Consider the following 11,555-nt stretch of genomic DNA (forward strand, 5'->3'; position numbering starts at 1 on the left):
CAAAAGTATTGTCTTGACTAAATTACCTTTAGAAACAAGACGCTTGATCTCAGTTGATAAATCCTGCGAATATCTTTTTCAATTACTTACAAATTGGAACACAATTCAGTGCATTTTGTAATTATAGTGAGTATTTCCCTTTGCACAAGAAGTTTATGTCGTTTTATCTTTTGCCAAATCTGAAAGAAAATGTATGGGCAATAATTATCCTGTTTATATTCTTGGAAACATGAGGTATGAGCAATAAATTAAAAGTAACTGTACCAAACAAACATGACTGAACCAAGATACTCATGCTTAAACTTGAAGTACTTAACACACCCTTGGGAAATGCTTACAAATGTTCCTGACGTTTTGTTGGAATTATTGAAGCCCCATAGCACATAAATAAGCAGGGTGACCCCTCCCTTTTTTCTTCATACTGAAAACCAAAGGGTCTTTCCCTGAAAGTTTGAAAAAAATTCTTAACATCAGAACTCTAACAGAGCGATTGCCTTTAACTATTTAATATTGTTCATACCATCCTTTATAAACGCAAGTATAGATGCATAACTGACTATTTATAACTGATCCTCAAATTAACCCTTTGCGGTCCTATGTCGGACGTGGTCCGACATTGCAATTATTCCTATCTGGTCCAATGTCGGACCCTGTCCGACATCATCAAAAAGACGCAAAAAACGGGTTTCTAGTCGTTTTTTTCTCCGGAAAAAGCCGAGAAAACCATTCAATGGCCGAGTGGGAGCAACAGGAGCCGAGACAAGCCGAAAAAAATAAATAAATAAATAAATAAATAAAGGGCGTATCTCATGAATAGTCATACTTGCCCATGGCATCTGATAATGGAGGCCATAAGGAAACAAGCTGGCTGTGACTGCATCAGCGCTCAGAGAATATCACAGACATTTGCAGAGCTTTTTTCAGATGTTACAGTAAAATAGTAAAAAAAATACTTTTAAACAGCGCGTCTAAAATTAACTGCGCATGTGAAAATAAATTGGACCCGACGCGCCTGACACGCACTTAATAAATGGCCTGCAAAGGGTTAAAGTATAACTAAAAGACAAGATAAGTAGCATTATAAAACATATAATAAAAAGAGTGCAAAGAAGAGCAACCAGAATTATCCCAGGTTTAAAAGGCATGTCGTATGCAGACAGGCTAAAAGAACTGAATCTATTCAGTCTTGAACAAAGAAGACTACGCGGCGATCTGATTCAAACATTCAAAATCCTAAAAGGTATAGACAATGTCAACCCAGGGGACTTCTTTGACCAAACCAAACGAGCAAGATGGGCTGAATGGCCTGCTCTCGTTTGAAAACTTTCTTATGTTCTTATGTTCTTAATACAATTTGATTCCAGGGTTACAGGGGTATGAAATATTATACTATGGCTGGGAAAAAAATGTCAGCACAATATTCATTTTTTTATCATGTTTTACTGCTAAAGCAATATAAAAAAAATGGCTGGGTTTACATGTATGTGAAAATCGACTCTACAGTTATGACTGTGTGACATTGTCACGTGAATACATCGTGAAACAGCAAAAGGACGTCCTTTTGGCAGAGCGACTTTAAGGGCAGGGTCAGTCGCTTTCTCATGATAAAAATAGCTGTAAAAACCCATGTAAACCAGCGCAGGAATCGTGCTTGTGGCTCACGAGGTTTCAGCAGTCAAGATCCCGTTCTTCTGACTTATTACTAGAACCGCCACAGTAGGATGTCACGATATAAAAATTCTCTTGTACGATTATTCTGTAGGGTATTATCACGGTAATTGTGATACAGCACGATATTTTACAAAGAACTACAAAAAAAAAAAATTCTTACAGATATAAAATGTTAACTATTTATTAATCTAAAACGTGTTTTACAACATTCATTCTCACTACACTTCCATATTATGCGCTGCTCTTGTTGATTTTTGTGGCTATATAAAACCCAGTGAAAGGTTCATTATCGCAATCTACTGGATGTTCTTATTATAATTTTTTCTGCATTCTGTCCAGTTGATGCGTCTCTCAGAGTGGGCAAAATCATAAATATAAATAAATAAATTACCGTGATAATTAAAACTATTGACGATGGAATAATCGTTAGAATTTATATCGCGAATATCTTTTTATCGTCATATTGCAACACCCCTACACACGGTAAACTGAATTAATGTCTCGTTATCTTCATGGCAACAAATGAAGCTCTTCTCACAATATTCAGAGTCATTCTTTTCTTACTTAGTAAGCAGACAGACATTTAAATATCCCCTCCCCTAAATGACTATGAATTGAGTTTTTTTTCCTAAATCAGAACTGCATAGCAACGCATTTCCTGAAAAGTACGGCAAACACGTTGTGCATGTAAACGCCGCCAATGTGTATGAATAATCAGATGGAAAACGGACTGTGTAGATTTTTAAAAGAAGAGCAGTCAGACATGGGTACCGCTAAATGGTATGTGCCACCAAAAGTATTGCCAAAGGGAAGCAGAATAAAATACATAAATCTGGACAACACTGTCAGTGCAAACACGAGTTGGTTGATTGCCAAAACAACCAAAAAAAGGACAGTTACAGTACACACAGTAAACAAAACAACCTGTGAGTTTAAAAAAAGAATTGCTTTTCAGACAAAGAAAGCTACAGTGGAGCATTGGGAGTGTCTGCTGTATAGTGTCGGCTGAAACAGGGGAGCAGCACAAGCCAAAATCACTCACAAAATGTAGAGGTTCCTGTGCTGTGTCCACATTTTTTAGGAGAACAAATCAAATCTGAATAGGCCATGTCAATGCCTAATCATTTTAGTTTTTATAAATACTGTAACTGTGGCAAAAACCTTTAAAATAAGCCTCTCTGGTAGTTTATATAGTTCACTGCTCTACAAAACGTCACAGTGAAGTATTCCAAAATTAAATGCAAATTCATCAAGAGATTTCAAAAGACAAAATTATCATTTTATTGTAGTATACTGCAGTTCTGTGATTTTAAAAGTTAAACAGCTAGAAATACAATGTAAAAAAACAAAAATTAAAATGTGGAAAGTTGCAATTCAATCTAGTTCAGATGCCTTTTTTTGAAAGAACATTGTAGTCATTGTCTTTCCATTGTGCAGGTCTATGTATCATATGTTTTGAAAAATGAATGGAAATATTTGCAAAGTCAGAAATATTGACCTAATGTCACTGCAATATTCCTGTCTCCCTAAAGCCTACCACACACATGAGCAGTGCAGCACCACTAGCACGGAGTGGCAAAATGCCGCACATATCACTCACCTTTTATTTCAATTAAAGTGAACACACATTGACGAAAAAATGACGTTGCGGAAAAGTGTCGCAGAGGCAGAATTTTAGAATGGCAAAATATTGTTCGGTGCGCGATATTTTGCTGCTCAAACATTTTGTCGCAGCAGCAAATCTGGGTCTAGCCAATCAGGTCCATGGTGTGGGATATGTCATGTCCTGCTGAACTCGAATATCCATCAACATGGAGGAGCTACTGATAGCTGAAGTTTCTCAGCATCCCGAGCTATTTGATTATAAAAATAAGAATTTCAAGGACGTTGGTTATGGGTCTACTGAATGATCCAAAACAAATACTAGCCGCTTACACCCCGCATTAATCCAGTTACTTGACATCCTGTATCATTTGTCAGATATACACGTCAAATAATGAACTAGTTGCCAGCCGACTGATTATTGTGTATACAAGTACTGGATATATAATAGCTGTTTCTTTGTAGAAAAGGCTTTCACATTGTATCCCAAAATAAATATCATATTTTAAATACATATCCTTAGGTAAATAAAAGGCAAATATTTCTGAGTGGTGTTCTGATATGGGAACTTATATCTTTAGATCCTGATAAAAATTTCTGGAGATGGACATGGTCGTTCACTCTGGGTTCAAACAGTAAAAGTTCAAGAATGAGATACATTTTTGGGGTTGTTGTACAGTGCTGCAAGGTGGTGGGTTGTCTTTCTTTTTTTTTTATCGCCGCGTCACAAGGTTGATGTGTGTCCGCCAAGCAAAGCGATATTGCCGCGCGCTCCCCCGCGCTGCCCCGCAAGCAGGGCCGTGCCACTCATGTGTGTCCTAGGCTTAATGTAGCAATCCCTCGTCATTAAAGAGTAACCTTTAAGGTTTGACTTTTTACATTTGACTATGTCCTTCATTAAATATTTTTCTAAAGCAAAGTCTATGATACAAAGACAAACTGGTGAATGGCCTAGATGTTACCATTATCCTTTTTCAGAATTCAGATGACCCCTACAGGCAACTGACAACTGCTGGATCCTGTGGAATGTGCTCTCTGAACTGTGCAAAAGCCTTCAGCCTGCAGTGCATTGCTGCCAACAAAAACTGCCAAGTGCAATTATTTCTAAGGTTTGATTTTACAAATTTTTGTTTGCACTGTAAACAAAATAAACTGTGAATTCCCTTTCAAAGTGATGCAACGGATGAAGATTTAAATGCTGATTTCAGTACTTGTAGTTGTGTGTAATGTAATGCAGTATTGTATAGACATACCAAATATGTTTTCTTGATTAGCTATACAAACAGTGTCTAAATGAACCGAGTATAATCGAAATTACATTTGAACATTACACATTTATTATCATAAACTTATGCTAAAAATGTGATCACAATAAATGCCTGTACAACACCTTTTCAAGAACGTGTTTAAAAAACGTGTTTAAAATTATTCTGCACATTTCAGTACAGGTATAGATCAAAACTCATGATAACCTTGTTATACATTCTCTTTAAAAATAAGAATTGCACTTTATTACTCATTGTTTTTAGTTAACTTTATTTTGTTCTTGGTACACTCCAGAAAAAAAAAAAAAGAATTATTCCAAAAAAAATCTTGGCAGATCTACAGGGAGCTAAATTCATTTACAGATCTACATCCCAATGGAAATGTCAATTGCACAGTTCATGGGTGGGGGTGGGGGGTAATTATAGAAATTAAGCATTTAAAAAACAATTTCTGTAATTCACTAGACATTAATACTGTAGACCTGAGAAAAGGGAATGTCAGCCATTTAACATCTGTATATTCGGTCTCTAAATCAGACTATTAACAGCTGCTTACTTGCTCAGTTTACAATACTCCAATAGAATACCTGAACACACAAAGAGGTTGTGCAGATGAATGGAAATCTAATGTCAACAAGTCTGATTACTGTATACAAGTTTTGGTATTTTTTAAATAACTATCTTACCCGTTATTGGATGTAACAGGAAGAAGCAGGTCTGTTTTCTAAAGGAGCAAATGCCTTATCTATGTTAGTTGAGCAATTCAGCTTGAACAAAGATTGTCTTCAAACTCATTCTATTCATTGCTGGACACGTAATTATCCTCAGTTCATAGTCTAGACATTACTGCTTTCGGAGTATTTAAGACCCGTTTGCAACATACATGCGGCTCTAAGCAAGCAACGCTAAATCTGGACCAGATAAATTAGCAAAGAATACAATAAAAGACACAATAAAAGAACGTTATCCTCCAAACCTTAGAGCTGCCGCTAAATTAGATTTCTTTGAAATGCAGATCAGTGGAACTAGATTAGTGAATTTTAGCTGCTGTCAACATCATAACAAAATACAAATACAATTGTTCACTGGCCTTATCTCCTTGCTTCCATCTGCTGCCTTGTTATTTACTTTCCTTGATTTACTATGCAGATCTAAATAAGACACATCAAGGAGGGCTTACAACACAATGGCTTCTTAAGCTTTACATCAAGGTATTTGAAACTGAAGCTCTGAAAGGACTGCCATCAAAGACATATCTCTAATGAACTTCCATATCAGAGAGGTGTTGGTATTTAATACTGCTGTGAAAAGGAAGAGCTACAAATCACAGCAGTCTATGGAAGCAAATGTCTACATGTCCTGATGAGATTAACACACTGCAGGCACTCGGCAGAAAATCAAGTCTCACCAAGAAATTGTTGTTAAGGAGCATTACCAGCAAAGGTTTATGCTTTGGACCAAAACGTCTTTTTACACTGACCAGTATGCTGCCAGGGCATAGCAAGATACTCAAACATCAGATGAGACACGTGGCTCAAAATAAACACTAGTGAACTTTTTTTTTTTTTTTTTTTTTTTTTTTTTTTTTTTTGACGCCAAGAACCAAGAACAAAAATGTAATAATAAAAATTCAAAAAGTAAAACAATTGTTTATGGTGTGTGTAAGATCCAGCATGTTATGTACGGTACCAATGATCAATCGTCCCTAAACCAAACTAGACACGTTCTAAGCATAAGTGGCTGGAAAGCATGCTGTAGGCTTGCCAGATGATGAAGCTGAGGTATACAGTGCATGGCAGCCTCACATGGCGATCATTAGCTCCTGGGCATGTCAGACTTCACAAGTACACTACAGTCAGTGACAGCAAACACCTTCCCTTGTCTTCTAGCCTTGAAACACAAACCCTGCTTCATTCCCGTTTCAAAATTGCAGGCAGTCTTCCAAAAATAAAGCCCAAAACAGAAGCAACTTCCCATGGCTACACTACAAAACCCACAGTTGTCTTTTGCTATGTTTCATTCCAAATGGGCTGCGTTCCAGACTCATTTGCAACCACAAGGGACCACTGCCTTTCCTTGTTTAATTAAATGACAAAACTACAGGATTTGCATATGCAAAAGAAAAGCAGGTGTTGTAACAGGTTTGACTCCTCTTGACCTAAACCATGTAAAAAAAAAAAAAAAAAATAAAAAGTTTATCAGCAGCAGCTGCCCCCCAAGGTATCTGGGCTCTGATGGGTACTCAAACCTCTACAATCTGTGCTGCTGGTTGCCAGAAGTGACAATTTAAATTAAAAAACTACTCATCAAATATAATAAACATCAACCATTGTATTGCTGTATCCATATGCTGTAGTTGTTTACCTCAATAGTAGTAATATCAAAACTGAAGCCTTCTGACCTGTGATTATTCTGAGGCTCTCAAACAGTGTAATTACCTCTGTCAGGACTGCTCCGTTTATGTGATCACCTCTCAGTGGACTAACATCTGATTCTATAGTCTAATATAAAAGGGTAAAAACAGGTACTAAAATATAATATTAAATGTGTTATGGTTATAGAGAAGATGAACTCTAACCTATTTGAATTGTTATTTTTTTAATTACATTTATTTTGCGCTTTTTTTTATTTCAACCATAGCATCAGAGCTGAAAGGCTAATGTGTCACTTTTTTATTTTATTTTATTGTTCGAGTTTATTATTTGAATGTTTGAAGTTGTGGATGCATCTGGTAATTTTGCAGCTTGTTTTCTCATCTTTCAGAGACACATTTGAACTTATCTAGCATGAATGAATTATGAATGATAAATACAGAAACAAGTATTTTGAAATCTAATTCAAGTCAGTCTCAAATGCAAATTTTCTGTTGTCATCATACATGCTTTCCCTTGACGGTAGGTAGATAAACTTTAATTTATAAAATTGGTTATTAAAAAGCATACAGTACAGGAAAAAAAGGAAAACATAACATTTGCAAAATAAATTATCAATACACATAAATGGGTTAATTTAATTATCTAAACATTGCAGGCTCTAATTTTCACTGCCTTTAAATGTAATTGCAGCAAAACTAATTTCACTGTATTTTTTTGTCTGCAGTAATGTAAATAAGTGGGTCTATAAATCACCCCTGGGGAAATACTCCAGTTGGATTAATAGACAGTCCAGTTAGAGAGGTGGGGAGTTGGAGCTGCCACTCTACCTCCATAAAATATACCTTATGCCACCCCCCCATATTACACACAGCTTCTCCAGTACTGGAGAGGGATACAAAATATATTGTAATAATAAAACCAAACTAATAATATACTGAAAACCGTAGCCGATTCCTTCCCCTCCATGTACTGTATATATTTTTGCATGACTTACTGTTTAGTTCTTGTGTTCTTTGGAGTTCACCAGTTTTCAAAGACAAGTCAGATTCTCCTTTACATTTTTTTTTCATAAAATATTTTTATTTTTAGTTGTTTTCAGACTGAAGGAACGAACCTGAGACTGCACATGACCCTTCATGAGTGTTGTAACTTGTTCTGGAGCTATGCTAGCAGAAGGTAGCACCATATGCCTGAAGCCCCAAGCTTGATGCTCTTTTTTACAGCCTAATGTGCTTGTCAAAAGACGTTACAATCACAAATCTGTTTTCTTCAAATATATGTAGATTGTACCAAAAAAAAAAGTGTTTTACTTGAACACATTCCCCCCACCCCCCAAATATCTGAAATTACTGGTATACCAAATTTCCTTTCAGGTTCTCAGATTTGTAAAGGTACAGCAAAATGCAACAGTGACAGAAAGTCAGAAATTGAGTTCTGTCAAGGTCAAGTAAATGGTAGACATAGACAACACAGGACTCCTTTGCTGTGCTGACAGCACACCTCAATCCAAGCCTCTGTCTGCTGTGCACACTCAGCTGCTCAAGCTTTGCATTCATTTTGTCTTCTTTTGAGCTGAGATTGCAAAATCAAGTGTCAATTAGTGGGAGCTGTGATGTATTTTTGTCTGACAACTATTGTCCACTGGGAGTTGAGAAAAAAAACAAACAAACAACAAAACACACACACACACACAAAATTATACATACCCGTTATATATTGTTATATAAACAACATACCTGTTTTACCTTGCTTTTAATACTGTATAAATAAACTGGCCTAATCACAAATCACTGAAGGGGGATGTAGGCCATTGTTATTATTGAAATTACATTACCAATGCATGCTAAGCAGTAAATGTTGTAGGCTTTTTGAATCCACATTGCACTTTTTTTTTTAATAAATAGTAACATTTAAATTCTCATGTATTTATTACTATTACTTTATCAAGGAAAAAGTCTCTCCCTGATGTCACATGTTTCCTTAGTCTGTCCTGGGAGATGGACAGGTCGTGCAATAGGCATTCATACAGTGCCACTGATGTTTTTCCCTTGTCTTCGCATTTAAGTACTACTTCTTTACACATTACTCTCTCTGTGACTTCTCATGTGGAACTTGGCTTCCTACATGCAAGAGAATTACTACTGCTTATTTGTGTCACTGTGTTTCAAAAAACAGTACTGTTTAAAAAAAAAAAGTGCACATAATTACATATAAAGACACACTACAATAGCAAACTCGAAATTTTAAAACAAATGAAAGCAGATCTCCCTTTCCTACATGCCTTTTTTCCAGTGGAAATTTTGAATGGTTTATATATAAAAACACAAAAAACTTTTTGACCTCTTTTGTCCTCATCGTTGCCAATCAGTGACACTGCTGGAGAGTGTAGAGAGACCCCATTTATACTACTGGAGGACTGGATGCACATGATTTCATTTATTAAAGTCTCTTGGGCTTAGGTTGGATTGCGACCCATCTGGCTCGGTTCATCGGCTGTGACCTCAGAAAATCTGAAAACAAGTCTACTGTGCTATTAGACCGTGTAACAAATTTTTTTTTTTTTTTGGTTCCTGGGTAGTAAGTGTTATTTCCTAATTGCTTATGCCTCAAAAGTATAGAAAATGGCTATTATTCCCCACAAACTTTGCTTTTGTGACCAGGACAGTGATATTTTGAAATTTACCTATTTTCCAGAACATTCAAGATAGATTCAGTGCTGAGTAAACTTGGAATAACTTCTAGAACTTTCTAGAACTTTCCAGTAATATAAATAGTAGTATAAATACAGGGGCCTTAAGCCCACCAGTTCAGTTTAGTTCCAGCTGCCTAAGTGGATACATATCTACATTTTTCTGAGATGGCATCAAGGTCATAGGAGACTTCAAAATGGTGGCATTCCTGATGGGTCTCCAAGGCGGTTTTACCAAGTTTCCCTGCTATCTTTGCCTTTGGGACAGCAGGGACACCAAGGCGCACTACCACAGGCGGGACTGGCCACAGCGGACCGAGTTCTCTGTGGGGAGGAACAACGTCAAGTGGGAGCCACTGGTGGACCCCCGGAAGGTGCTGATGCCACCACTGCACAACAAATTGGGCCTTATGAAACAATTGGTCAGAGCTCTAGATAAGGAGTCGGCAGCCTTCAAGTACCTTCAAGACTTCTTCCCTAAGCTGTCTGAGGCAAAGGTCAAAGCTGGTGTCTTCGTCGGACCACAGATAAAGAAGATCCTGGAGTGCAATGAATTCCCCAAGAAGCTCACTAGTAAGGAGAAAGCGGCTTGGAACAGCTTTGTCACAGTGGTTCGGGGCTTCCTGGGCAATCACAAGGCCGAAAACTATGTGGAGCTGGTTGAGACTCTGGTGAAGAACTACGGCACAACAGAACATGGGAGCGTACTCGGAGGAGCAAGGCGAGCACTTCCACCAGGATATACTGGACTTTGAACGCCGCCACCAAGGACAGTATGACGAGAACATGATGAGAGACTACATATGGGGGCTGATTCGTGAAAGTGATTTACAGTATAATCGTAAATCTCGAAAAACTACTCACTTCTAAATCTTTTGTAGTCATTTTTGTATTACTTTAGTATAAATACATGTTAATTTGGATTCATATGTTGTTTTTTTTCTGACTTTATGTGAACGAAAAGACACAAATTCGCCCGTTTTCTCATTGGAAATAGGTAAATTTCAAAATATCACTGTCCTGGTCACAAAAGCAAAGTTTGTGGGGAATAATAGCCATTTTCTATACTTTTGAGGCATAAGCAATTAGGAAATAACACTTACTACCCAGGAACAAAAATTGTGTTACATAATTATCAATACCTATAGCTTTAAATATGAAATATGAAATTAATGTAAATCAGTGGGGTTATTTTCTTCTTTTGTATTCCACCAGGCCTGTACATTCCTGAATCATCAATTCCTCAAAAATGTGTGCGCATTTCAAATTGATGGATCATACTCTACTTGCGTTTAAGCTGCCGACACTGCTGCCTAGGCACAGAAAAGTTTAAATGTGTGATAATAGACCATTAGCTAATTATAGTTAAAGCATATTAACTGAAATTGTATTGCCTTAACCTGAAAACAGTATCAAAGGTACAGGTTTAAAAAGTTTATTTAAAAATTTAGGGCCTATATATATATATATATATATATATATATATATATATATATATATATATATATATATATATATATACATACATACAGTATATTGTGCAAGATTTTATTCTCACGAATCTGACTGCCCGAATGTGACGGACACAAGAACAGAATAAAGTTTTCAGATGTACTTGTCATTTTAGAAGAAAAACGCAGCTCTGTCTGCAAAAAAATTAAGCAGTAAATGCTTAGGACAAGCAAGTGTACCACGTTAGTCTCATCTTTCACAGTACTAGGTTAATCCACTTGAACAGGATCATCACAAATCTGATTTGGTATGCTGCAATCGGGATCTTGTTTAGTCTGATTTAGCAGATGATCTACCCATTATGATTAACTTCTGGTGCACTGCAATTGGGATTAGAAGGTGTACTAACTTTAGTCCAATCAAGTTGACTAAACCTGCTTAATCCACTAGTTAGTCACATCATGTGAACTAAATTTGGTACACTGCAGTTGACAGTGTGTC

The 11,555-nt window shown here is 36.7% G+C and overlaps 1 protein-coding gene across 7 annotated transcripts in view; it reads right to left on the minus strand.

Annotated features, from left to right (window-relative positions):
* The window catches only part of LOC117415762 (forkhead box protein P2), a 157,295-nt gene that overhangs the window by 140,632 nt on the left and 5,108 nt on the right, over window positions 1-11,555 (minus strand). Inside the window, exon 1 of one of the 7 annotated variants that reach the window (XM_059027435.1) lies at window positions 7,908-8,047. The exons of the other annotated variants lie outside the window; for them this stretch is intronic. The gene's annotated coding sequence lies outside the window, so the exon portion shown is untranslated. Of the gene's footprint in view, window positions 1-7,907; window positions 8,048-11,555 lie in introns of those variants that run through there. 7 annotated transcript variants of the gene reach the window in all.

The sequence above is a fragment of the Acipenser ruthenus genome, chromosome 7, assembly GCF_902713425.1.
Source record: "Acipenser ruthenus chromosome 7, fAciRut3.2 maternal haplotype, whole genome shotgun sequence".
NCBI lineage: Eukaryota > Metazoa > Chordata > Actinopteri > Acipenseriformes > Acipenseridae > Acipenser > Acipenser ruthenus.